Below are 26,342 nucleotides of genomic sequence, written 5' to 3'. Positions count from 1 at the left end.
GGCAGCAAATAACACGCAGCAAGTGGATATTGGATAAAATAAGAGTAAAAAGAGTGGGTATTTCTGTACCCACATACGTAGGCTAACCCCCAAAAAATCTTCAAGGCAAAAAAAAAAAAAATCAAGTCAAACGCAGTCACTCAGGTGCCACCAACAGCTCATTTACAAACAGCCACTTGAGGCCAAAGGAAAACAAAAAGCTGAAAATCAGGATGCTTGGTTTGGCAGCACAGCAACAACTGCCTGATCCAAACTCCACCACAGCAAGTGAGAATGGGCTTGCAAAGGCTCGGGAGCCCTGGCAGAAACACTAAAAATGGGCACTACATGTTTGAGATCCTCCTCCTTGGCCTTCAAGTGTTGCCAAAAACCTCCAGCAGTGACTCAGTACAGGGGTATTTTGATTTTTCTTTCCTAAAAACTTACGTGGAATAGCTCCTATTCCATCCACTGAAATTTAAGTTCTAGTTTTTCCTTAAAAGCCTATGTTTGAAAATTGAGATAATACATGTATCAAGAATGGCACTTCGTATAAAGTGCTGATAGCCACAAATCAGACCAAAACCACCATATTCAATCTTTAAAAGCAGAAGCAGTTAGAAAAAACCCTTAAGTTCTTTTCCCCACATGCCGCTTTCCTTATAGGAAAAAATCCCTAATTTTGACCACTTTATTTATAAGCACGTTTGAAGTAAACTGTCTTTAGCAGACAATTTGATTTTACAAGAGCCCAGTCCTTAAGAGGTATCACCTATTTAATTTTGAGGTTAACCTTTTAGAGCCATGATTCGACGTGGCAGAACAGAACACCTGAAACCAGAGCAGCTGCAGCTCCCTTTGATTTACAAACTCACCGCTTGTATTTTTAAATAAAACCTGGACTTCTCAGTCTTGTCACCATTTTTTAGCCTTATTTTCAAGGCCCTTCATTTCTGAGCCCTTTGCTAACGGGGGGAGCTGTGGGGTGGCCGTGCCAGGGTGATGCTGGGTGTCCCTCCAGCCTGGATTGCCTGATCCGCATTTGTGCTGCTCAGCTGATGAAGCGTGGCAGCGGGCAGAGGAGCAGAGGTGGTTTGTGGATGAGATTCTTTTCACCAGTGTTGGGCAAACCCAACCCCACCCTGGATGACAGATGTTACCGAGCTCTTGTCAGCCCACAAGCCTCTCCCAGCAAGCGCTGGGCACCTTTGTGCACTTTCAGAGGAAGAGGGAATAATTCCAGGCTGGGAGCCCGGCACGGCGGGCACAGAACATCCCTGCCTCCCCATTCCTTGCCCTGCCAATTAATCTGAGCCCCCCCTGTCACCCTGACACCCCAGAGAGCTCTCGGATGCAGAAATAAACTGATCAAATATGCAATAAGCGGTCAAGCAGTGTCCCCCACAGGCAAGCAGAGATTGGACTCTGTGTTTGTGCGACGCTCGGCAGCCAAGAGCCGCTCTCGGATCCTGGAGGAAGGGGATTCTCTTCACCTCCACAGTGCCACAATAACCAGATTTAGCTTAAGAAAACACACTACATTAAGTAAGAGACCTAATGATAGTATACTTGTCCGTTTTTTAAATTAAATGATGTTCATTAAAGGAACATCACCGCCCCATAATTATTTTTGCTTTGAGAAGGAAAAGAAAAAGCTACAGACAATTAATGTACCATGCAAGCTCTAGTAGATGCTCCATATATTTCCTCCCTACGACCACCCCTCCTCCCTAACAGCATCTCTGTCATCCCCCCTCCACTTCTGAAAGCGGGGGCTGAGTTTTTTGGCAGGGAATCTGCACAATAACACAGCAACCCCCCGTGCACTTCAGCCAGCCTGACAGCACTTCAGTAGGGTTACACGCTCAGGTATTGATATCTGCAATCATATTCCACTCTCCCCGGCTTACAGAGATCCAAGAAAACTGTTGAAGACACCCCGACAATGAAATCAATGGGACAGTGATGAGTCTTTACAGAGTAACATGTGCAGAGATGAATAAAAGTGTTTGGGTTGTGGCAGTGGAGATGCAGGGTGGCAAGGAAGGAGGGAGGCTTTGTTTGGGTAGTTTATATTATTTGGTACATTTTTCCTGGAGATTTAAGCGTGGCAAAAAGAACGAGAGCGCATGGGTGATGAGCTGAAAATAGGAGAGTAATCACAAATAAAACAGAATTATTCCTCAGCTGTGAATCAGTAGACAGCACTTCCTACAGGCCAGCATGCACAAGACAGTGACACGTGTAAGGTCGGAGAGTGATAAAATCAATAATTCCCCAAGCAGGGAGGAAGAGCCCAGTGGTTTCAGCAAATGACACAAATTAGCCCTCTCTCCACAGCTGTGTGCCGCTCTTTTGGAAGCCTTCAGGAACAAAACCCTCCTCGCGCCAGGAAGGTAACAGAATGCATGCCCGTGTCTCCCTGCCCCTCTGTTTATACAGACAGGGATAAGGATGCAGCCTGGAGGTGTTTGCTTATTTTATCAAACAGCAAATTGATTGTAGCTGTTGGATAAAAGCACTGACATTTCATAAACCGCACAGAAGAATTCTGCTGACACAACTCCAGACGAGTCCAATTTGATTAAACTAACAAACTCTCCTGGAAACACCTACAAATCTGCCCCTGCTTTTACCAGCCTGAGCTTTTACTACCTCGGCTCCTAAACACAGAGGTGTTAGCTAACAGCACAGCCTGACTTGAGAAGCATGAAATCAAACCACCTTCAGCCCCACACTTTTAGCCAAATTGGCGCCACACTGTGTTGAAACCAGGACCGAGGCTGTGAAGCTTTGAGCCCTCTTGTGACAAACAAGAAACACTTTTTGAGAGCTGAGCAGGACATCAGCCCCTGTTGGCACAGAGGATTCGTCCAGGTGAGAAACAGGAAGCTGTCCCAGCCCTGTGGGGTCTGAGCTCACACGTGTGTGCTATCCACACTGCGTGTTTGTGCCAAGCTGGAGTCTTTCACGTTTTTCCCTCATCCCAGGGTGTTGGCAGCAGGACAGTCCTCGGTCTGGCTGGAAAGAGAGGGCTCTGCTGTGCCTCTCCTGCAGGATGTTCTCCTCCCCTCTGTGTAGGGCAGGCAGGAAAACACGAGTTCACAGGAGTTAAAAAGCCACCCTGAGGACAGACAAATGAATCCTCTCAGTCCTGCCCTTGGCAGGGAATCAGCATTTACTGAAATATCTGTGAACTGAAACCCACTCCCCTTTTAGGTTTCCATTCTTGGAAGACTCATGTGGATGTCCAGCTTTTGGTGGGGATGATAAATATTGTAAAGAGGCAGTTTTGCTTCTTTTAACACTTCTGCACATTTTAAAGCACTTTTCAAATGTGGTGTTCAGGCAAGACCTCAGTGGAGCCCAGAAGGCTTTGTTCCTTCAGGTGGTGACCAGCCAGGCCCTTTCCCTCTCCCCAGCTCCAAGCTAATCCTTCTCCTTCACACGCATCACACCCGGCCTTCAGGATAGCTGCATTTTTGAAAAACTGTTTGTGTAATGTATGAAGACTAACTTGGATTCATGAATATTTGATTTAATATACATTTATTTCCCCTAAAGGAAGATACATTTTATTTAATACTGATTGCAGTTCTTATTACCTTCCTAAGCCCAGCACACCACTCAGCATTCCAATTATGCCAGCACGCTATAGTTATGGCTGAGGAAGCACTTTCATTATAAGCTTCTGTTTTTAGACACTTGTAAAACTCCTACCATTACATGCTCATCCCCCAGCCCCTCCTGCAAAATAGTCCTTGGAGCTGAGGATGCTCCAGCTGCTTCACAGCCCAGGTAGGGCAAGACTTAAACCTGCTTGAACCAAAACTTCCTGTTTGTGTTGGTTTAAAGCCGTGATCCAGCCTACCTCTGACAACAGCAACAATGTTGTACTAAAAAACCTGAATGAAATCAAACATAAACCCTCGCTGCTCAGTTTACATTGCAGTAACTGCTTGAAGTGATTTTAAATCTGGCCACAATTTTAATTCAGCCCTGTAGCACCATGTGGAGTGTGTAACCCCACACACAGCAATCCCCAGATCCCCCGGTTGCTGTGACACTCCGAGACCTTGGATCTGGAGCACACACACAAGGAGCACAAGCCCAGCAGCTCGTATATTTTTCCTCACAAAGCTTGCATTTGCTGAAGAAATCCGTCCTCTCTCAGGAGATCAATTGCATTTATGGAGCAGAGTTACTGCTGAAGAAGAGGCAACACTTCAAGTGACATTTTGCCTGGTGTCTTTATGTCCCTGGCTGGGATGCTGAGCGTTCTGAGGTGCTCAGCGGCCCTCCAGAATCCCGGGCTGATTTAGGACAGCAGTGGACTTAAGAGAAAAATACTTCCCCCGTTATCTTCATGAGTGCAGTCAATCTCAGCAGCCAACATTTGGAAGAGAGTTGGTTGGCTGGTTTTACAGCTTAAACGGTGCTAAAAGGAAACAGCACAGGTCATTCTGCTTCCTCTCACCCAAAGTGTTACAAAGCACTTTGCAAAGTGCCCACCAGCTTCAGGTTTGACTTGCAGCTCCCTCCAGCAGATGCCAAAATGCAGCAATTTCAGAGGTGAAAAACCAGCTGCTTCCAGACAGGACCAAACACTTCAATGGGAGACTCAAAAATATTACTTATTCAAGTAAAATGATTACGTGAGCTCAGATAGAGGGGATGAAAAAAGTAATTAGTGATTTTTAAATTCTGACCAGGACAAAGAGTGAGATAGGGGAGCAAAGCGTGCCGGGGAATTGTCCGAGGGCCACAAGTGCAGGAGCTGCATTCTGCACAGCGCAGGGCAGGCAGGATGGGGCAGAGATGAATAGGAATGCTGATTACTTCTACCAGAGCTCAGGAAATGCTCTGCGATCTCATTGAAGTGCCCGGAATAGTATAATTGGTTCAATTGTCTCACTCAATCCGCATCTGCAGCGATCCATTGTCCTCTGCCAGCCAGCTCCGCTCCTGGCTCTGGCTGCAGCCCCTCTCCTACTCGGGGCCTATCCCGTATTATAGCCGAGATTAGATAAGTGGTGTTTTGCTTTGTGCTGTAATGGGTTACTGTTTCATGCTGGGATGTATAAAAGAAAAATGCGATCACGGACCGAAGGGGAAGAAAGGGAGGCACGGGGACATTTGTTTTGAGGCTTCGTTACTCTCTTTAATAAACAGATTTTTCAACAGGTTATGATCTGACTGCTTGTTTGGGTAATAGACGGGTTGGGATGTAAAATGTGACATGCACCAAACCTGGCTGGAGATCTGACTGGCACGGGATGCTTGGAAAAGTCACCTGCCCAACATCATAGCCCCATTCAGGACTCTGCTGTCCCTGCTGCCATCGGGAAACAGAGGGAAAGTGCTTGCCCTGAGGAGTTCACAATTCAAACTGCAGCGAGTATCAGACTGGCAAAGGCATTGCTAGGTCAGGAGGATGATGGAGAGCTCAGCTGGGGGCTGCCGTGGCTAGCAGGAACAGCGAGGGGCTACCTGGCTCTGAGCCCGAGGTCAGCCTGACTCAGCACACGCTGGGCTTTGCTCCCCCTGCACCCCTGAGCACATCGCTGCTCTCTTTAATGCTCGTTACATTCCGGGCAGCCCGCAGCCGGCAGAACAGCGCATATTTACCTCACCGAGCCCTGCCGGTGCGAGCGGCGGATGAAAACCTCTCCGCCCCGCATCCCTGCGCTCCGGACGCGTCCTCCCGCAGGAAGCGGAGCGTGCCGGCCGGGCTGTGCTCAGCAGACGCTGCAGCCCTTTGCACTTTCCCAGCGCCTTTCAGCCCAGTGCTTCAGCGAACAGAGCGAGCCGCCCCTGCCCCTCTCCCGGAGAGCCGCAAATCTCCCCGTTTCACACACCGGAGCACCAAGGCTCGCAGGGATTTAAGGCTGAATCCCACGAGCTTCCAGCAAGGGAGCTCATATGCTCCTCTCCCCAGGTGCCCGGAGGCAAAGCCTCCAGCTGTGGCCGGCAGCAGGGGTGGCCGCAGCCCCGGGGGACAGCGGTGGCCGGAGCCATGCCCGGGATAAGGGCTCCCTCTCCCGTCACAACCGCGGCCACCTCTGCCTTTGGGGGAAGCCTCAAAGGCCACGCCGCATCCCGAAGGAAGGTGTAGGATTCTGGGGAGGACCAGGAAAGTACTGTCAAGGGCTCTGCTCAACACCTGGAGTGGTTATTAACCAGAAAATACATAAAGAAGAAGATCCCAAAAATATTTCTTTCCACTGGACAGGAACGCCAGGGTGAAATGCCAGCAGGCACAGGTTCGTTTGGATTCTGAGCACCAGCACAGAGCTCTGCCTTGGCAAATCATTCAGAGGATTAGTTTAGTGTTTACCAGCAGCCTTTCCCCCATTGATCCTTCACGTTATGCACAAAAAAATCATTGTCTTTGCTTCCCTGAGACTCCCCTGATCCATTACAGCCTGGCAGGGGAGGAGGGAGGCGTGGGGCCAAGACAAGTGAGCATCATCCTCCTCCAGCCCTCACCTTCATCTGAAATCCTGGTCCCAGCTCCAGCCCTGAACACAGGCATTTCCTGCCTCTTGGCTCTGCCTATCAAATCATTATTAATCTCTCTGGCCTGTGTATATTCATTAGATAAACACTGAAACTGTGATGGTTTTTATTGTCTGCTCCGTACACATCATAACCCTGGGAAGACAAGATGAATTTGACAACTAATGTAAAAATTACAGCAGGCAATATATCTTAGATTTGGGTGGAACACCAAGATGAGAGTTAATCAATAAAATCCTAACTTAGGTATTGTATGAAATGGCACTTCATTCATTATTAGGAGTTGGTATAAAACATGATTTACTGGTTTGATGTATTGGCCCTTCACCTTAGGGACCTATTTTCAAATCCAGTCCAATCCAAAGTGACTAAAGATCCCTGTAGCCCGAGGGCTTGGGAAGGATACCATTGCCAGGAATTTACGGGAGCTTGCTTGTAATGAAGGTTTGTAATGTAGGCAAAGGAATGGCACAGGATGCTGGGAGGGCTGACCCCCAAAGCTGCGTACTCATGGAAAGCCAGCCACTTCCTCTAAAAACATCAAGTGAAAATGAACACGTGATGGGCATTCCTTTCTCTCCTCATGGATTCTCCCCAATCACACAGCAAGTGCTGGATCACAGACTGCTTTCCACTTTCATTTGCTTCTCTCCCTGGCCTAGAAAGCTCCAAGGACTTAAGTGGTTGGGTTTTTTGTTTGTTTGTCAGTTGGGTTTTTGTAGCCCTCAACATGAAAGGCACCTTCTGACCCCTAGGCAAAGATACACGTGTCATAAAAACCACGGGCACAGGGCAGCCCAGGTACTGCCCAGCCCAGATGCTCCAGAGTACCTGGTTATTAAACCCCCTTGAATTCCCCAGTAATTTTTAAGCCATATCCACACATTAGATTTTGAAGCCTGATCCATGTAAATAAGACTTCGGTTCTACAAAGAACAAGTTTAACTATATTATTAACTACCATTTTAATTATAATGCCCCAAGAACAGACCTCTAATGGAGCTGCTCTGCCGTGGAGCTCCTTTATCCCCATCCCCCATACACTCCAGAAAGAGAGGGAAGGGATGCTCCTATTGTATCACACCTGAAAATTAAGTGGGTAGTTTACTTTTTTCCCAAAAATCCTCACAGTGTTTTTGCACTGGGGTGTTGCACTACTATGCACAACACAAACTCAATCCTCCTACAGTATTTCAAGAAGAAAAAAACTTCAATAATTCATAGAGAAAACACATGGCAGCACAGCCCATCCTCCCTGCTCAAAAGGGCACAGAAACCAGTGGTTTGCTCTCCTGCTGTCTTTTTACAATCAATTGCTCCAGGAGACCTTGTACAAAAGACCTGGCTCAGGTGTCCTATGAATCCAGTAGCCATCACAGCCCAGTAAACCTGAATGAGAAGTGGGATGATTTAGATGCTAATGACTAATGGAGTGATATCTGTCTGTGCAATTGGCAGCCATGCAGGGATAGCAGGGAGCTCTCTCAGGTCTTGTCTGTGCAGGGAGAAGAGAAAGATCCCTTATCACATTTTATAAGTTTGCATTTATAGGGCAAATAAAATAGAGCATTTTTAAAACCAGAAAGCATTTCAGAGAACAGATTTTTTTTTTTCCATATAAAAATCACAGATAGAATTTAACTTTAAATACTTTTCTGGCTAGGGAAAAAAAAATCAATTGAACTGATTACCTTGTTGAGTACCAGTGAAGATTTTAGTTGTCTTTGTAATTGCAATTTTTCCTTGCTGGCTTTTAAACATAAAAGGAAAGTGACTTTACTGCTGCAGTAAAACCGTGGGCCCTAGTCAAAACCAACAGAGCAGAGTATTAACCCCCTCCGTGCTGTTGCAGCTCCACAGGCTCCTTTAAAGTCTTTCTGTTCAGAAGATCAGTGGTAAATCCATCTCATGTGCTTTAGAGGCAACACTTTAATTTTTTTTCCCCCCAAACCAACCAATTCTTACAAGCTTCTAGAAAAAAAAATTAAAGGAGCTGATAATTACTGTAACCAGCAAAGTGGCTCCCACTCAAAGGGCAAAGTGTGTCTCAGGTTCCCAGGGACTCCAGGGGACATGGATGGAAGACAGCTCTGCCAAACAGCCACTGCGTGGTCACTCTTTGCTGTGATCCCTTGTCCCATCACATGGCAGCCATCTGCACCTTCTCTCCTTGTGTTTCATTTCCAGAGGTATTGGTACCACTGCATTGGTACCACTTTGGCACCCCGAGCCAGAAAGGCAGAGGTGACCTGCCCTGGGGATGGAAAGCTCTCAGACCCCACTGACCCAGCAGCGAGGGAAGCTCTTCCAGCAGTTTAGGGCCCACATCCTGATGGAGCCACTGATCTGCTGGAAGTACCGTCTAAAACTCCCCACAGCCCTCTCAGATGGGGTCAATACCACAGGATTTTGGGTCAATACCAAAGGTTTTTATGTCAACACCAGTTCTCAGCTGGGACAGACCACGGCAGCAGCAGGAGCTGCCCTTGGCAGACTCTGCAGTCCGTTGGCATTGGCCTCCAGCACTCTCCCTGCTCTTCCAAAGGGATGGAAACCTCAGGCCAAGCTGGACCACCTCAGCCTCCCCTGCATCCCCCTCCTCCCCAGATCACCATACCAGCATGCCTTCTGTGCCAAAAGAATTTCCAGTGTCACTTGGTTGTGATAAGATTCCACACGTGTCCCCTGAGATTTATAGCTATACATTGCTCTATATACAGCGCTCCCCACTCATAACAGGCATGGTTACAAGACAATCAGTTAGAGGGAACAAAAATAGATGTCCCAAACCAGACATCATAAATTCAGTCCTTCACCCCTCCTGGTTTAAAACCAGCACAAACTGAAAATATAAAAGTGACACTTGGAGGCTTCTGCAGGTCCTGCTGGCTCTCTGAACAGGGAGCAGAACCAAAGGGAGGCAAGGACTTGAGCTGGAGATGCAGCTTCCCTCCAAATAATCATCCAGGAGCTAAATGGACTTTCCTCAGACAAAACAGCAAAGATTCTGCCATTCAAAAACCATTCCTGGTGAGAATTTACTTTGCTTCTGCCACCCTGGATCCTCCAGACGGCTCTTTATGCATTTCCCTGGCCACCCTAAATCACCACCCCCATTGTAACACTTTTATTGTAGCCCATTCACAGGCACAGACTGACATTGATGTGCAAGCCACGCTGAGGAGAGAGCCAAGGGAGCAGCCCCTGACCCAGGTTATGGGGCTGCCTCCAGCCTGAGCCCCCACTGACACAGTGCTCCCATCCAGAGGGAGAGAACTCCCCAGTCCCATCACACTTGCTGTCAGATATCGTGTCTTAAGACAAATTCCCATTCCTAATGCTCTTGGGATTCCCTAAACGTCCCTCTCTGAATACTTCAAGAGGCAGGAAGAGTTGAAGTTGCACTTCATGTTCTTTAGGGCTCTGTGCTTTCATCCACGTGGCTTTCTAGAGTCCATACAATCTAACCCAGTTAAACCAGCTGAAAACCAGTCCAACGAAACCCAGATCTACCTCAGTTATGATCCAACCAGCTGTCCCTCCTCTTACATCCCCCCAAAATCCTCAGCAGTTGTCACTGACATACCCCAAGCAAGGAAGAGGAAATGCTGTGAAGTGTCACATGGTTTGAAAGATCACAAAGTCAAAGACTGCAGAGCTTCTTCTGGGGCTGACAGGGAAGCGTGGTAGACACTTGCTAAACTCGCAGTTTGCTCTCACTCTGCAGAGCTGGGCTCTTGTGAAACCAAATCCACAACACTGTTGGTGGGCAGGAGATCAAAGGTGCTTCTACTCAATGACTTCAGCACTTTTGTCTGGGCAGGAAGCAGAGAGCCAATAGAATTTCTTTACGCGCTTTTAATACCTTAAATGTCTTAGAAAGCCACCAGCCCATGGTGGATGTGCAACACTCCACACATGGGCACACACAGGGACCTTGACAGGACATTCAGGAGTCCTGAGAGTTCCTCTGGCTTTGGAGTAAGTCCCTTGATCTGGCACATAAATTACCAAGTGCTTACAACACATGGGTTTGAATACAGAAAAAGGAGTGAAACAGCGGGTGGAATTCACGGTGAGATGAACAAAGTCTGAACAAATTCTAACTAAAATATTCAACTGAGTACTACTCCTACAACCGCCTCCAAACAATCATCCCGTGCCCATTTCAGATGCCAGTGCTGTTCACCCTGGTTGTTCTGACCCAGGCTTTGCAGGTGGGTCTCACACCAAGCTGACACCAGCCAGGGGTGGTTTCTAAAGAGCACCTCCCACCACCACCGTGTTTGCTGCCGTGCATGGCTCTTCCTCAGCCCCGCGCTCCCCAGCCTCACACTGCATGTTCCTGCCCTCATTCCAACTGAGGATTTAGCTCCTTGTTGTCAGAGGATGAATGTTTTTATTCTGTTTGCTCCCAGGCCAGTATCAAAAGCTCCCAGTACATGGGTTAACCAGATGATCCTTTAATACACAAAGGACCCCCAAACAGCTTAACCTTAACCCATCCGTAAAGATTCCACCCAGCCTGCTAATGCTGTCCTGAATCGTGTTCTCTATTATTACGTCTGAAATCCGTTAAAATTTCACACAATTTCCTGCACAGCAGTGTATATAATAGTGCTGGGAGCCAATATGTTTCTATAATTGGGCCTGTAGTGGGGCAGAGTCCAAAGCAATTAATCCAGCCTCCTTCCTTGTTTGCGCCCATATAAAGCTGACAGGGTAGAGAGTAATTGGAAGTGAGCGGCCTCTATCCCCTACTTTAAATTAATATTTTCCTGTTCTGATTTAATTTCGCCCGGTAACAGTGACACAAAGACACGCCATGTCAAGCACTAAGTAATCTGCAGCAGCTGCCTTAGGAGGAAACTTTTATTCATCAGTAATATAGTGACCTGTATATCACTCCACACACTGTACACAATATTCCTGTCACACAGACAGCTGCGTTTAACTCCGTTTAATCAGCAGAGGTGGGGGAAAAAATATATGTAACATTTATATAGTACTATATACGTGTGTTTGTATGAAGATACAAAACAGATGCAGGAATTTATTTAATTATGAAACACTCAGCTTTCCAAAAGAGGAAAAAAAATTAAATGGCAAATATAAAAAACATGCTAATCAGCAGAGCCAAGAATCCATGCAAATGAAAAGCCAGAAGTAATGGCCAAAACAGCCAGGCCATTAAATCAAATCACTGAGAAAATAATGGTTAAACTCTCTCTTACTTGTAACACTCAATTTATGTAGTCAATATGGCTCTGAATGAATGAGTGAAGGTACTAAGAGCACAAATCTAAATTCAATATACATATCTTAGAAAAATCCCCAGCGCCCGCGCTGACGAGGCGCAGAGAGCGGGCGCGGCTATCGCCCCGCGAGCGAGGAAAACAAAACTGCCTTCAGCTGAGATCATTCCCTGTTTGCATCACACAAAACATCCAAATGTCCACAGATTATGGTAACAAGCCCACAGCTGCCGAAGAATTTATGGGAGTCTGTGGCAAGCTGCGACCAGGCAGGGCTTGGGAGGATGGGAATTGAGAGCCTTCTCCCCACGTGCAGGAGTTCCTTGAGCTACCCCGGGGTCTGCACAAGGTCTGGGATGCAGTTAAACACAGCCCTGGTGGGAAACACTAAAGCTGTTTTCTCTTCAATACATGCTATATTCATTTACAATGTAATGTATTTTTAATTCCCAGACTGCTCAGACATGGACCAGAAGCAGGAGCTCACGCTTGAAGTAACATTACTTGTTGGAAATAAGGGGTTTGTTTTCCAAATAAATAAGGCTGCTCAGCCTTACACCCCACGTTTGTTTTCCAGGGAATTTGAAGCTAACAGCTTCTTTGTCTCCAGCCCACATGTGAGAAGCACAGCAGAGTGGCATGGGCAACACCACGGTGGCTGCAGGCACAGTTTCCCTAACCAAAGCCCTCCTGGCCCAAAGCACACCCAAATTCACCACTAACACCCTGCAGCTCAGCTCTCTGTGCTTGGGAAGAGAAAGGAGCTCAAGGATCTGTTTGTAGGATGAAGAACTGGAGATCCCAGTTTCCAAGCTGGTGCTCAATGTGCAGCCTGGAGCACTGACATCCAAGTTTGTCACAGACACAGAAGGAGCTGCATGAGGTTTACTTACAGAAAGTCTCGGGGGACTACCGAGGGACACGGCAGCTTAGCCCTCTGTGGATCAGCAGCTTATTTCCAGTTGCTTAAATTTTCTCCTCCTCTCTTGTTCCTGATTCCGTTGGATTTTCTCCCTGCTCACCAGTATTACATTTTCATTTACAGGCAATGTGCTTAGGCCAGAGATGATCACCAGCACAGGTAGCTAGAAATAGAGCTGACCCTAAGAAGTCCCCTGCATTAAGCTCAGCTCAGCTGCCAGATGACCCCACAGCAGTGGCCACAGCCCTTCAGGACCCCACCTCAGGGAGCTGAGGCCATGGGACATCACAATCAGCCATCATGATAGAGTCACCTACTTACAAAAACAGCTCCTGCCCTGGCAGGGGACTTTCAGAAACACTCTCAGCCCTGGGATTGCTCTCTCCCCAGGAAACCCCATCATGTCACTACAGCCCTGCTCCAGCTGTGCTCACAAGACTCCCAAAACCACAAAGCCACAGACTTTGCAACGTCCTGCACAGCTCAAGTGTTTCCCCACAGCTGAGGACACCGAAGCTCTTTGCAGCCACAGGGTTTGTGCCCACGCCAGCAGTGGTTAATTTTGGTGTTCATTTTGCAGGGGGAAGGAGGTTTGGTTCTGCACCTGCTTAGCTCTGTTACAGCCTTAGTTGTTACTGCTGCTCCCACCACCTGCCAAATCCATTTAGACCAGAAGACTTTTCTAAATCTGACCTTGCTTTTGCACTCAAATGACAAAAAGCTTCTCCCCAATAATGCTTTGGACACAGCTGCACGTGTCCCACTGCTCTTCTTGCAACACATGGAACTCAAGCAGAACGGATGCCATGAAGAAGAAAGATATTTACTTCAGGGCAGGGTTTTTTTCCTAAAGAAAATCATAAAATGACCTGCTGCAGCATCCTCCAGCATCCTGCCTGCAGAGGAGAGCCAGGGTGGGCACTTTGCAATACAGAACCACTTTGGTCCAGCCAGGACAGAGACCTTCCCCGGCTAGCAGGGCAATCTGCAGCTGAGCATCCTTTTCATTCCAACAGAAACGCGCAACGACACCACCAGCACTACATCTAACCACGCCCCCCTGCTCTTATTCAGCAGTTTGTCTCATGGTGACACTGAAACAATCCCAGCCTTTTTACCTTTTTTCCCCCTTACTTAATTTTGCTAAATTCTGCTGTCAAAAAAAGCAAATAGATCACCTCGATTCCACTCATTATTTCCATTGATTTTAAGTCTGGACAGGGCTATTACGATCATGTTACAAATTGTCTGTTTGTAGAAAGAAAAGTTTTAAAAATGGCAAGTTATCTGTTCTTGACCCAAAGCGATGGGCAGCATTACAACCAGCTGTTCCCCTTCACTCCCGAGGTGGCTGCAGTTAGTGGCAGAACAAATGATCCCTTTGTGCAGTTTTGCATAAATGTTTGTCAAGTGTCTTGGGCTTCCCTCACAACGTTGGCTATTAAGGAACAGAAGTAAAATTCCCTGGAGCAGCAGTGTGTGGGGGGAGTTATCCACTTAGGCTAAAATCCTCGTCAATGTATTTTTGTCTCGGGAGAATCCCCGTGCAAACGGGAGAATCAAATCCGTGATCACCATGCAGAGGGTGGTTGCAGGAGGACAGGCAGGTGCAGGGAGCACTTGAGCAATCCTGCAGTGGCACAGCCTCCTCCAACTGGCAAAAAATGCTGGAGCCAGCATTAAAAAAAAAAACCAACCTCAAAAGCTTTTGAGCATCAGCCTTGCAGCCAAGCACACCCAGCACACTTCGATTTTGATGTACAGTTTGAAACAAATCAATAGCAGTATAATAATACTCAGCACGCTGTGTAATTTTTATATCATTAGTTTTCATTTTCCGCTCCCCATGCATCAAAAAACTTACAACAGGCTCGTAAAGTTTATTTAGTATTCCATGAATTCCTAATCAGTTTCATTTCATAATGATTCAGAGCGGCCGTTGCCAGGGCCCTGGTGTCAAAAAATCGATAAAACCAACACACTTTTCCTGATGGCGGCTGCAAAAGGATCTATTGTAGGGGAATTATGATTTATGTCTGGGCTGCACCACGAGCAGCAGCAAGCGACAGCCTGGCTCAAGAGCTGAGATGTTCGCCAATAATGATTTATACTCGCTCCTCTCCCTCCCCCAGCCCCCGGGGTCCCCGCCGTGCACCAGCACGGCCGCAGATGCCCGGAGCAGAGCCCGGGCTCAGCCGGGTGCCGGGCTCAGCCGGGTGCCGCTCCCCAGCCCGGCTCCCGGCAGGGCTCAGCCCAGCAGCGCTGGCCCCGCTCAGGCACAGAGCGCGGGGCCCGGCCCGCTCCCCCCCGCGCCGCTGCCCTTGTCCCCAGGCTCTGTGACAATCTATTCAGCTCCAGATGAGCACGGGGACGGTTCGATTTTCAGCTCCGTGCAGAAGGTGCCTATTTATCTTGGGGCACCCATTCTGTCAAGGCTGCCCGGGGTGGGGAGGATGGGGTGCGAGCGGCTCTGTGTTTAACTGAGCGCTCGCAGAGTTGTGCCGCGAGAGGGTGAAACAAAAACTGTGCAGGGAGATAAGGACACACAGCGTGAGGGAATCGAAAAGTTAAAGGCTTTCAAAGGAAAATCCTTTTCTGGAAGACTAAGAACCCGAAATCTGAAGGTTGCGGTTGTTCTCTGTCACATGGCACAACGCACAGAAAACACGGATGTTCTGGGTTGGGAGGGTGAAGGATGGCTGTAACTGGGAATGTGGAACTTGCTCCTACACCAGGAGGAAGCAGCAATGCGCAGGGATAGCACCGGGTCCTGCTTCATTTCATATGTTAATCAGGTTAGTGGTTCTCCACCAGGGAGAGGCAGGGCCGGGGAGGAGCGTTTGAAAACAGAAAGCGCAGGTAGCGCTTGCTGTTAAAGCCCTGTTTACAGAAAGGATTAACAGCATCACTTAAACATCTAAATTAATTTATTGAGGTGCCTTTACTACCCTTCTCTCATTTCCATAGCGAATTGCCAGCAGCCCTGTTCCATGAGGAGCTTCCCTGCCCTCACTCTGCTTCACAAACCTGTTGTTGCTTTTCCAAGCACAGCCCTTCAGCCTCCAAGGCACAGCCACCTTTCCATCCTAATTTTAAATATTAAGATGTGCAGCAGCGTGTGTGATTAACAGCTTGCTTTCACATCTTCTTCACTCTAGAAAAAGGGTGGGACACTTTCCTCTCCTGGTTTTGCACTCATGGAATTGCCTGTAAGCAGCAGGAGGAGATTGTGATCCCAAAAGCCAGGCTCCCTCCCTGCCCGTTCACGTGGGCTGTTTATCCTGTGTTCCACGCAAGCAATTGGTTCTCCGGGGACTAACAGCCCTTAGAGCTTGGCTGCTTACCCTAAACTTCTCGATGTAGACACTATTTCATCTCCCTGGCATTTAATAGGAAGGCTGAAACATTTCCTCCGAGTTACACCGGACTAAAACCATCCCTACAGGCTCCACACTTGGGGTATTTTCCCTTTTTGACTCAGCAAAAGAGCCAGGACCTCTGTATTAATGTCAGCAGGAATTTCTAACAATGGCAAAAATGGTATTTCGGACACTGTACATTTCCAACAGGCCAAGTTCCTGCCTAGTGCATCAGAACAGAAATCAAGGTTCCATTGGAGCTACGCTACTAATTTGATAGACTGGGGGAAACAGACATTATAAACCCTGTGCTTCCTGAGGAAAGTCTGTGAAAGTTAAAAGAATGAACAATTTGGCACTTTAAAGTGTATGTAAATATCAGAAATTGTGCCTCCTGGTTTTTCATCATCCAATATTCAAATGGATCGTGTTCACAAGGTTTTTCCTCTGTTAAAACACAGACCTGGAACTTTCTTTTAAGAATAAAGCTGAAGTTCACACCCAGCTCTCCATCTTTGAGTTAAACACTGCTTGGTCCTCCTATGAATACACAGAGTTAGAAGGTTGAAAATTAAGTATTCAGCACAGGCTCCTCAGCAAGTCTCTAGTAAACAAAGGGGAAGTTTAAGTTGGAATTATGCCACTTGGTTAATAACAAGCAGTTATGATGAGATGATTCAATAGCTTGGGTGAAATGAAGGTCCCAGAGATGGTATTGCCTCCATTTATTTACACACCTCGTGTTCACACACACACACGCACTGTTTGCTGATTATCTTGGAAAAGCAAAGGTTGAGATCCAAGCTTCTCCTGGTCTCCCTGTTCCAATGTGAACACAGTCTTCGTAAATTGAGAGTACATCAACTAGGAAAGCACTCCGAGGCACCCAAGGGTGCTGGTGTCCTTATTTGGGGAGCAATTCCATGAAAACGCCTCCCTGGAACACAGCATCCTCTAACAGGGACATGCAGACAATTACATGAGTCTTTGACAGAACAGTTGACAGGCACTTGCTGCCAGCAGGAAGCTGAGTCTCACAGAAGTAATTAGCCACCAGCTTTTCAAATTTATATTCTCTTTCTAAAGCAACAAAACCCCTGATTTATTTATTTTTAAATTAGGCTGGTGAATGATAGTGGTTTAGGGAAACAGAAGCCACTGAAGGAGGTTTTGTACAGTCATACAATGAGCAAGTTTCTCTCTCTTCTCTCTCCCTGAATGAAGCCCAAAAGAAAGAGATGTGGTGCAAGGTTTAGAGGTGAGAAGAAGCAAAACATAGACTGTATTCAGAAAAGGTGAAAAAGAGAGGTCAGGGGAAAAAGATGCATACAAGGAATGAGGATGAAACTCTTCCAGTTCATGGCAAGAGGAACTTTGCAACTACAAACTCCTCCTGTTCCCTCACAGCTCACTCATGCTGCCTCCAAGATGTTGAGCAAAAACTTCTCAGCAAGGAGTGAATTTTCTTTAAATCCACCTGAGACTCCCCATGAGTGAGGGGAGAAGAACTGAGCCAGCAGACAGCGCACCTGCACATGAAGAATTCTGCTGAAAAAGGCATAGCCCTACTTCTATCACCTTTGAATTTAGCCCAGGAAATACTGGATTTAGTCATTAAGATCTGCGATCTTATTTATAAGACATTTTTTAGAAAGACAAAAAGACCTGCGCAGAAAACATAATTACATTTTGGTTAGCACAAGTCAGCAATTTTGGTACAGCCACATTAGAAAGAAAATAGAGTTCTCTTCCCCTCAAAAAAAGTAGATGTTGTTTAGAACTGCACTTTTACAGTGTGGGGGGAGAAACTGGCTAAAATATTGAGATTTAAGGGAAAAAAATAATCATGGGTTTATGTTCCCGGGCTCCTGTGAATATTTTCAGCATATTTCACCATATCATTGCACGGTGGGCTCTGTTCCTGCTGCCAGAATGGATGTTCCATCATTTCTATAGTGGGCCTGTGTGACATTCATTAAGTGCAGCTACAAAGGGAGAGGGTTAAACAGCGCGGCCTCTTTTCTCTGATTTGGTCATACATCAGCAGGCGCTCCAGGTTAAATGCCCAGGATCCCGCAGCAGATGGATCGGGAGAGGCACGGAGGCAGATACTTCACCCCACACTACTTAACCCAGGGAAATGAGTCTCGGAGTTGGTGTCATGGTAAAATATGGAAGCTCACTCAGATAATGTGCAGTTGAAAATTTTTTTCCCCAGCCTTTACAAGCGACTGCACGTTAAGATCCCACACACCCCCTTCTGCAAACTGCCAGCTCACTCCTCTACAGAGCCTATTTTTGAGTGTAATTTGTCTTTATTGACTATCAAATAGGAATTTAAACCCATAGTGCAATCAGTGGTAGAAGCCCCAAGTATTTCTTCTTCGCCTCTAGCTTCACCCCAAGACAAACTGTGCACAGAGAGGTTTATTTTTCCTTACCCAAAGGTCCTTTTGAAATATTAGAGTGGACACTTACTTTAAAGATATCACCCCACTGTGCTTTGTCTGTCTGAAGAACTGTTCCAGGAGAGCTCTGGCAGCCCTCCCAGCTGCACACAGTGGGGTACTTGCTCTGTCCCCCAGAAGCTGTGCACCTCCTCCAAGATTCCTCTGCACTCCTGTCTCATTCCTGACTGCTGTACTTCCAGGTGTTGGCTTCTATTTCTAATTCTCAGTCATTTGACAGCTAGAGGCAATGCACGTCTTCAGCTGTGCAGTGTTTGAGTATCCTGGATTAGCTCAGCTCCAGAATGTGTTCCTAAGAAGTTTTTCAAGAACCCAATGCAGCAGCTTTGGGGAAGTTAAAGTCCTGCCACCAGGGCACTGCCATTTGTGGCACGTTTGCAATGCATCTGCAAGGCATCAGCCAAAAGATGTAGCAGTCCTGCAGGTCCGAGGTCACATCTGAGCTTTATTCAGTAATGGCCGAAGTGGTTTCATTCCTCTCTAAAGCTAAATCTAAAGTTTTACTATCCCACCTCACATACACAAGGGAGGAGCAGGGTGAGGGTAAAGACACATTGCTAAGAGATCAAGAACAAAGCACTTTGTGCTGTATGCTTTAGTTTATTCCACCCCCTCCCCAAAAAAGAATAAAAGTCAGAATTCAATGAATCAATGCAAAGAGACACAGTTAACACACAAAAGTGTTGGTACATGAGCACACAGATCATAAGGCAGTGCCAACTCACATTCTGACATGGAGAAACAACTATTGAGTTGTGGCCACAGCCCTTCCTTTCCCTTAATCCTAATTGAAAATCCAGAACCCTGCAACATCTATTGTGTTTTTTAATATCTCAGAAATAATTGCTAATCAAAGCCTCACGCGGCGGGGCCGGTAGGAAGTGGATCCATGTCCTCAACACAAAATTTTCATGTGAGCTGGAGGAGTGGGAAGATGCAGGGACACCTAATTTCCACCTTGCAATCCAGCTCCATCTGATGAAAAAGATTGCCCAGCAGTCAAAAATCAAAGTCACACTGTCCTGGGGAGAGCCGGAACGGTGACAGGTCCGAGCATGCCGGGAGAGCAGGCATGCAGGCAAGTGAAAATTTGGTCTCCACTAGGTGTGGAAAGTCAATGTTATTTGTTTTTAAAGTTATTTTAGCAAACATGTAGCTTTTGTTCTCTTATCAAGACTGATTGGATACACGGGTGTTCCACTACCTTATTAACCTTACCAAGTCTTTGCCATTTTATCTTATTTTAAAAAATTATTTCTGTTCATTAGTGCCAACTCCACCAGAAGAAATCCAGTTGGTTTTCCCCAGCCTGTGGTGGTTACAGCAGTGCATGATTTGTTCCCTTCTGTCAGAGGAAAGAAATCCATACAGAAAGAAAATAATTTAGCGGCCACTCTTTATCACTAAAATATTTAACATCTAAAAGCATTTTTAAAGCTAACGCAGTACACACATAATTAACAGCTTGCCTCGCTAATTAGGTGTCTCCTTGCTAATGAGGTAGCAATAAGCTGAGCAGCAGTCACAGAATGTGCAGACAAGGTCTTCGCAGGCAGTTTGCGACTTCTGTCAAAACAACCAGCAACACTTCTCCTTCCCAGGCAGCTTTTTCCTCCCCCGAAGCAGCCGCAGCCCGGGATGTGCTGAACGCGGTGTGAAGAGCCCCAAGCTGGGGCGTCCCTGCCCCACCCCTGGCTCAGCGCCATCCCAGCAGCGACGCTTCTCAGCCCCGGGGACCTCCCGCTCCAGATCAGCCGTGCGGATCCGCGCTGACCTCCCTCGCATCCCCAGGTGTGCCTGCAGAAGCAGGAACCGGATTTACAGCATGCAGACCCCAGCGCCCCCATCATCCAGCCCTTGGCTCTTCCACAAGGGAAGCTCCCGGCCAGGTTTTCTACCAAAGGGAGGACAAGCCCTGGATGTTTAGGTGTCATCGCGACTGGACAATGCACAAGACTCCAGGACTGGAAACCAGTGCAACAGGACTGGTGGCACATCTGAAGAGAGAGCTCAGGCACACACAAACTGCAGCTTCTGGTGTCTCTCATGTTGGGGTTCAGCCTTACAAGCCGCTCCTTGATTCCTGATCCAGCGCATGGACAGGGGGATGGAGCCTCCCATGGAGGCAAGGGAGCTATCCAGGAATCCTCTCCCACCTCCATTCACTCCTCGGTCATTTAGCACTTAACTGCAGCACAACACAGCTCTGATGCAAAGAGACACTCGAGGGAAAAGCAGTGTTTATGCCTCTGCACCGAACTGAAAACGCCCACATAAAGACCGGAAAAGATGGCTCCAAAGAGTGACCTTTTCCGTGGTCGTCTTGTCCAGGTGCCGCCCTACCTCCCAGAAAGGTTTCCTCACAACCCTATCGCAGCAGCTTTAACCTTCCCGGTGCCCAGCCCCTGCCATGTTCGAGGGAAGCGTTACTGCATCGAGCAGGAACCGCAGCTGCTCTGCTTAGAGGAACGCTTTCAGAGAGCAGGAACAATTCTCATCAGTGCTTAAAAGCATCTCACACTCAGAAGAGCTGATTTCAAGTCAATATCCAGTCTCTTGGAAATAATTGTGTTGAATAGAGAGACAGTTGATGGTGACAGTTGGTTGTTTCTTAATGAAACAGATTTGGAAACATTCAGATAAACTTTGTGTCTGTCGATTAAAATAAATAAAGAAAATAGATATATGCAGGCCAGAAGAGTAGGACTGCAAGGGGGAAAAAAGCCAGACAACCACATGAGCTCTCAGGAATAACAGGGTTCCTTGCTGCCACTGACAGCTGCAATTTTAACAAGCTTTGTAGCATTTAACTCTCATACATGTATTTTTCTGCCAAGGCTGTAAATCTTATATTGCTATTTAAGCTGGAGATAATTCCAGGACCAAAGTGATGTTGAAATAACATGTTCTAAGATGGAAATGCTGCCTCAACTGTGAAAGGTGCTGCTAACAGTAAATTAGAGTGAGCAAGGGCTGGAGCTGGACCATTTGTGCCTTCTACTGCCAATACCATGTTTGTGTCAAGGTAACTGATTTCCATGGAGTGCCCAATACGGAATCAATAAAATCAACCTTCAGTGGTGTTGAACTTTGCATTGTGTAACGACAATAGCTCAAATTGAATTTTAATTCTTTTAATTATAATGGCGCTCAGAGGCCACATCACGAGAGGATTTGGTTCATCAAGGAAAAAGAAGCCACAACAGCCACTGGCAAAAGATGTCAACATTAGATATTTGCACAAGTGTACAGAGGCATTCTGGGCTTTATCCTTGACAGAACAGCCAAAACCTAACTGTCTCTTGGCTAAAAAGCAAGGCTACACTTTCTTTTCCAGGGGTTCTTCACAAGTAATAGCTGTTTTTATAAAGAAAAAATATATAAACCCTTAAACTCCATTTATACCAGCCCCCCTCCCCCCAAAAAAGACAAGGTGGGAGGGAAGGAAAGGTTAAGGGATTAAACTTTGCAGATGCTTTGCACAGCCTGGCTAAAGCTCTGGAAAGACCATCTCAACCTTTGATCCCTTTGGGGAAAGAAGCAGTTATTTGAGCAGGCTTTTTAGGAACGCATGCTGGGGACATCTGTGTCAGCAGACCCTAATCAAGGCAGACCCATAGTGCTGGAGCAATTTGTGTTCCAGGATTCAGACAAGAATACGAAATTCCTGATGGGATAACTAGCTACCTGTAGGGGCATGGATGAGTTTCCTGGATAGATTGTGAATGAGTGACAGTTTAATCCAGGTTTTTTCCATGTCTGTTTTTTACAGGGTTTTTTCCTTCTTTAAATCTAGGAGTCCTTAAAAGTGATAGATGTTCAGGGCATTACCCAGAAGTTCACCAGCTTCAGGAGGAAAATTACTATTTTGCTCTCTGTATTTCCATCTCCCTCCTCTCCCAAGCTGAAGTAACATTAACACAACATGTTCTACCTTTGCACACACAAGGTTAGAAACAGAAAAGAAGAGCATGGTGATAAAAAAGTAAAAAACACCCCACAGATGACCAAACACACCCTTAGATTTTTTAGATCTTTCGCTTATTCCCTAAATTACCCACACAGCAAAAAATGGGAGCAAGCAGTCCAGTTGTTTCAACAGCACAGACTAACACAGGCCTGTGGCACGAGGATAAATTTTGCCCTGAATTAACAAGAGCAATAGTAACTGGAGTCTCTGAGAGCACTGTCAATATTTGCTCCACTTGTCATTGACAGGAAGCACAAATCCTGTGGCCCAAGCCTGAGCACATTTCCAAGCCTCTGAGCCCAGCAGGCACTGCTCAGGGTGCTAATGAGATCAGCACCCTCAGAGACTTGCCCAGGCACAGCCTCGTGGGTGGGACCAGCTGGGTGAGCAGGGCTGCAAAATCCCACTGCTGTCATGTAAAGTGTCATGACTAAAGTGACACCAGGCAGTAGCAGCATCTATTCTGTGTTAGAAGTACATGCTTCATGAGGACAGGTATTCTCCTGAGAGCACCTCTCTGGTATGAGAAACATTTAGCATCTTGCCGGTTACAGCGTTACAGGAACCTTCATAAATTATCCTAAACCCTTGTAGATTATTTTTTACTTCCCCTCAACTCCTGCCTGAGACACTGGCACTGACAAGGAGTTCCCAAGACCTGTGCTTCTGAAACCAGTCATAGGATGCTGGTAACATTTTCTGAGCTGTGTTTATTAGCGTATGCCACTAAACATACGTTTCTGGAAGTCTTTCCCCAGTTTCTTTCTTTCCTGGGTGCAGAGACAGCAGTATTTCCTTGGCACGTTACTGAACTTCTCCCTTCCTCCCCCTCTAGCAGGAAATAACTGGGGAAAACTCTTCTAGCAGAATGCAACACCAAAGGCACGAGTTTAAGGTGGCCAAGTTGATGAACAGGTGGCAGCCTACTTCTCTTGCAGGGAAACTCCTTCTGATTTACTAAATTCACACAGCAAACTGAATGAACTCTGGCAACACTACCAGTCCAGGCTGGTTCATCATTTCAGATGCTCTCCTCAGCCTTTGCATCATGATGGGATAGAAAAGAACCAGGTTTCTGCCGTGCATCCCCCCACACCGACACCTAGAACAAAGCTGAGCTGCTGCCTGCTCTGCTGTCCCTGAGTTTATTATCAGTGCTGCAGGGAGCTGTCCCAGTCAGACAAGGCATCTGCAGTCTGGAGACCATCCCTGCACAGAAACACCACTTGAACCCGGCATGAGCAGTCCCATTTCGTTAGAGCAATCCAGCGGCACCTAATTCAAACAGCAATGAGCTCGCCGTCTGCTTTCCTACATTACTTCTTCCTGAATCCTTCTGCTCCACTCTACATTGAGGGGGGAGGAAAAAAAAAATCATTTCTTTCCTCCAGAGCTAATTCCCATACACTGCAATGAGAGAAATGCAATGTTCTGAGCAATAAAAGCTGGAAAGTGGAATTATTTTCTGCACCATTCAGATGGAAATGAAGCCTAGCCTCAATTCTGCCACCCACCTGGAGCCATGGTATGATCCTATAGATCTTTGGATCAATACTGCATCATAGCTACAAAACTAGAAGAGGGAAAAAGAAGAGGCACAAAATCAAGGAGTGTAAATTTTAACTAAATTAGTTCTGTAAGGGTTCCCCCCTTCACTGCCACTTTTTGGCGCAAAGTACAGCAGTCAGCCAGGGGACAGAGGAGGGTGGCCAGAGCGTTTTGCTTCCTTTAAAGACAGCTGGTGTTTCATTCTGAGGGCCATTATCCCTCACCCCAAATAAATGCACGAGATTATGTTGCATATTTTCTGTTTGTGTGGAGAGAACTAGAGAGAGCAATACACCCCGTATTATTTCTTAATGACTCACTAAATTGCAGCATCTCCGCAGGAGGAGCGGTTCGAGCCGCTTCCCTGGCTCCCATCCACCCCGGCACTTTGTTCCAGGCTACCAGATGAGTTTCTGCCCACACAGCAGAGAGATGAGGAACGATAGGGGGTTGTGTTTGTTTGCTTGTAATTTAGGGCTGCCTTACATCACAGCACGTAGCTGAACACGACATCGGCAGCGAGAGAGGATGCTCAGGACGGTTTTCCCCACTGCCCGATTCCCTGGCTCTCCAGGGACAGCTCATTTGTGCCCGAGGGACTGTTATTTCACGGACTCTGGGACATGGGCTCCAGGGAAGCACTGCTCAGAAACCACAAGAGTGATAAAAGGGAATAAAATCATGTTCCACGGATTTATTTTGAACTCAGAGGCTTTCCACCAGAGGCTTTCGTTCCTCTTCTCCAGAGGAGGCCCAGACACAGAGACCACTCTGCTGCAGAGGGCTGCCAGCCCCACACATCCAAGCACTTTCCCAGAGGCCAGAGAAGGAGGAACAAACCATCACAACCATAAAAACCCTTCACTTGCTACCAGGCAGAAACACAAGAAGCCAAACACAGCCTGGTGTGAACGCAGGAACACCACACTGCTACAGTCACATCCTCACCCACCTCCTCCACATCCCAGACCCAGAGAAGAAAGCAGGAATGTCTTACCTTGCCTGGGGGATGAACCACACGTGGGAGCCGCACACACAAGCCTCGGAGCAAGGCAGCAGCTTCCCAAAGCACACCCCACACAGGTCATTTCACAGCAGCCTGGCACAGGCACTGCTCACCCCGGTGGAGGGGAAGGGTTGGTCCCACCCAGATCCTGTTTTATTTCCTGGGTAGTCACCCAAAGCTGGGGGCTTCATAACAATGAGTGTGAACAGCTTTGCCTGTCCCCTCCCTGCTGCCCACCCAGCCCCTGGCCTCTCCTCAAAGGCCCATCCTCAGTGTTTGGGCTGGTGCATCAAAGAACAAGTTGGAGTGGCCTGATGGTGTCTCCTAGCTCATATCTGAGACCAGTGTGGTGAACAATGCTGTTATTTATCACCTTCCAAATCACTGATGTCCTTCTACAGCAGTGCAGCTCTTCTCCGTAGGGTTGCTTCCCTCTTTTTCTTGTTTAATCACAAGTTTACAAGACCTGATCTTCTCCTCAAGTCCAAGCTCCTGAAGTCCACTGAATTCAACTGCCTTTTGCCTTAAAAAACAAAAAGAAGGTCCTTAATCTTCTTACTTGATAGGAAGAGATAAAGATCCCTGACATCCACACTGCAGCCCAAAAGAGCCCACAAGGTTTTTTTAGCTTTCAGTAATTCCTGAGTTATTTCATGGCTGTGAATGCCCACAGCTACCAACAGTATAACACTGAGCCCAAATCCTTCACAACTGCACCCAGGATGTTCCAACCCTGATCCCTCAGTGGGAGCCACCCAGGCAGACCCCTGTCCAAAACAGGGCACAGGAGTTCATTCTCCCAGATTTCCTTCCATGTTCCTAATCCAGGGCAATGTTTATAACCCTGGGTTTATTTCTGTGGCATCCCCAAACACTTTAGCCAATAGAGATGAACCTTCTGGTACCAGTTTATCGTTTCTCCTTTATGCCAATACTTAATGCCTTCTTTCATCCACTTCAGTAATGAATCATCTGGTTTTGTATGATTAGGGTTATGAGCAGCTCAGTTCCTGTACAGTGGAACATTAGGGCAGGGATACAGATGCCCATAGGACAGAGATAAGGATTCATGAAAGAGGAGACTGGGCTGATTCAAGAGAAATGCATTTAAAAATGCATTAGTGAAGAGCAACAGAATGAAAATACTTGATGAATATTTTAAGTGGCCAAATATTAAAAGTGTGTGTATATATATTCACAAAACCAAAGGCACTGGTTTTAATGTCCAACCAATCTGTAATTTGCATCACTGCTGGGATTTATCTGAATTTATCTGGATTTAGGGGATGAGTCTGTAAGGTGCTTCAGTTAGCTGG

General features: G+C 46.9%; 1 long non-coding RNA gene across 2 annotated transcripts in view; it reads right to left on the bottom strand.

The window, feature by feature from the left end:
* The window catches only part of LOC138120631 (uncharacterized), a 129,288-nt gene extending 104,165 nt beyond the window's left edge, over nt 1-25,123 (bottom strand). The window contains exons 1-3 of one of the 2 annotated variants that reach the window (XR_011155921.1): nt 25,018-25,123; nt 19,972-20,299; nt 19,102-19,847 (exon numbers count right to left, since the gene is read on the bottom strand). This is a non-coding gene — a long non-coding RNA (uncharacterized lncRNA). Of the gene's footprint in view, nt 1-19,101; nt 19,848-19,971; nt 20,300-25,017 lie in introns of those variants that run through there. The other variant, XR_011155920.1, reaches the window with a different exon arrangement.
* Between the last annotated feature and the right edge of the window lie 1,219 nt (nt 25,124-26,342).

The sequence above is a fragment of the Aphelocoma coerulescens genome, chromosome 19 (genome assembly GCF_041296385.1).
Source record: "Aphelocoma coerulescens isolate FSJ_1873_10779 chromosome 19, UR_Acoe_1.0, whole genome shotgun sequence".
Classification (NCBI taxonomy): Eukaryota; Metazoa; Chordata; class Aves; order Passeriformes; family Corvidae; genus Aphelocoma; species Aphelocoma coerulescens.
The sequence above is the reverse complement of the archived record's forward strand: the minus strand, read 5'-3'. Positions and strand labels throughout refer to the sequence as shown.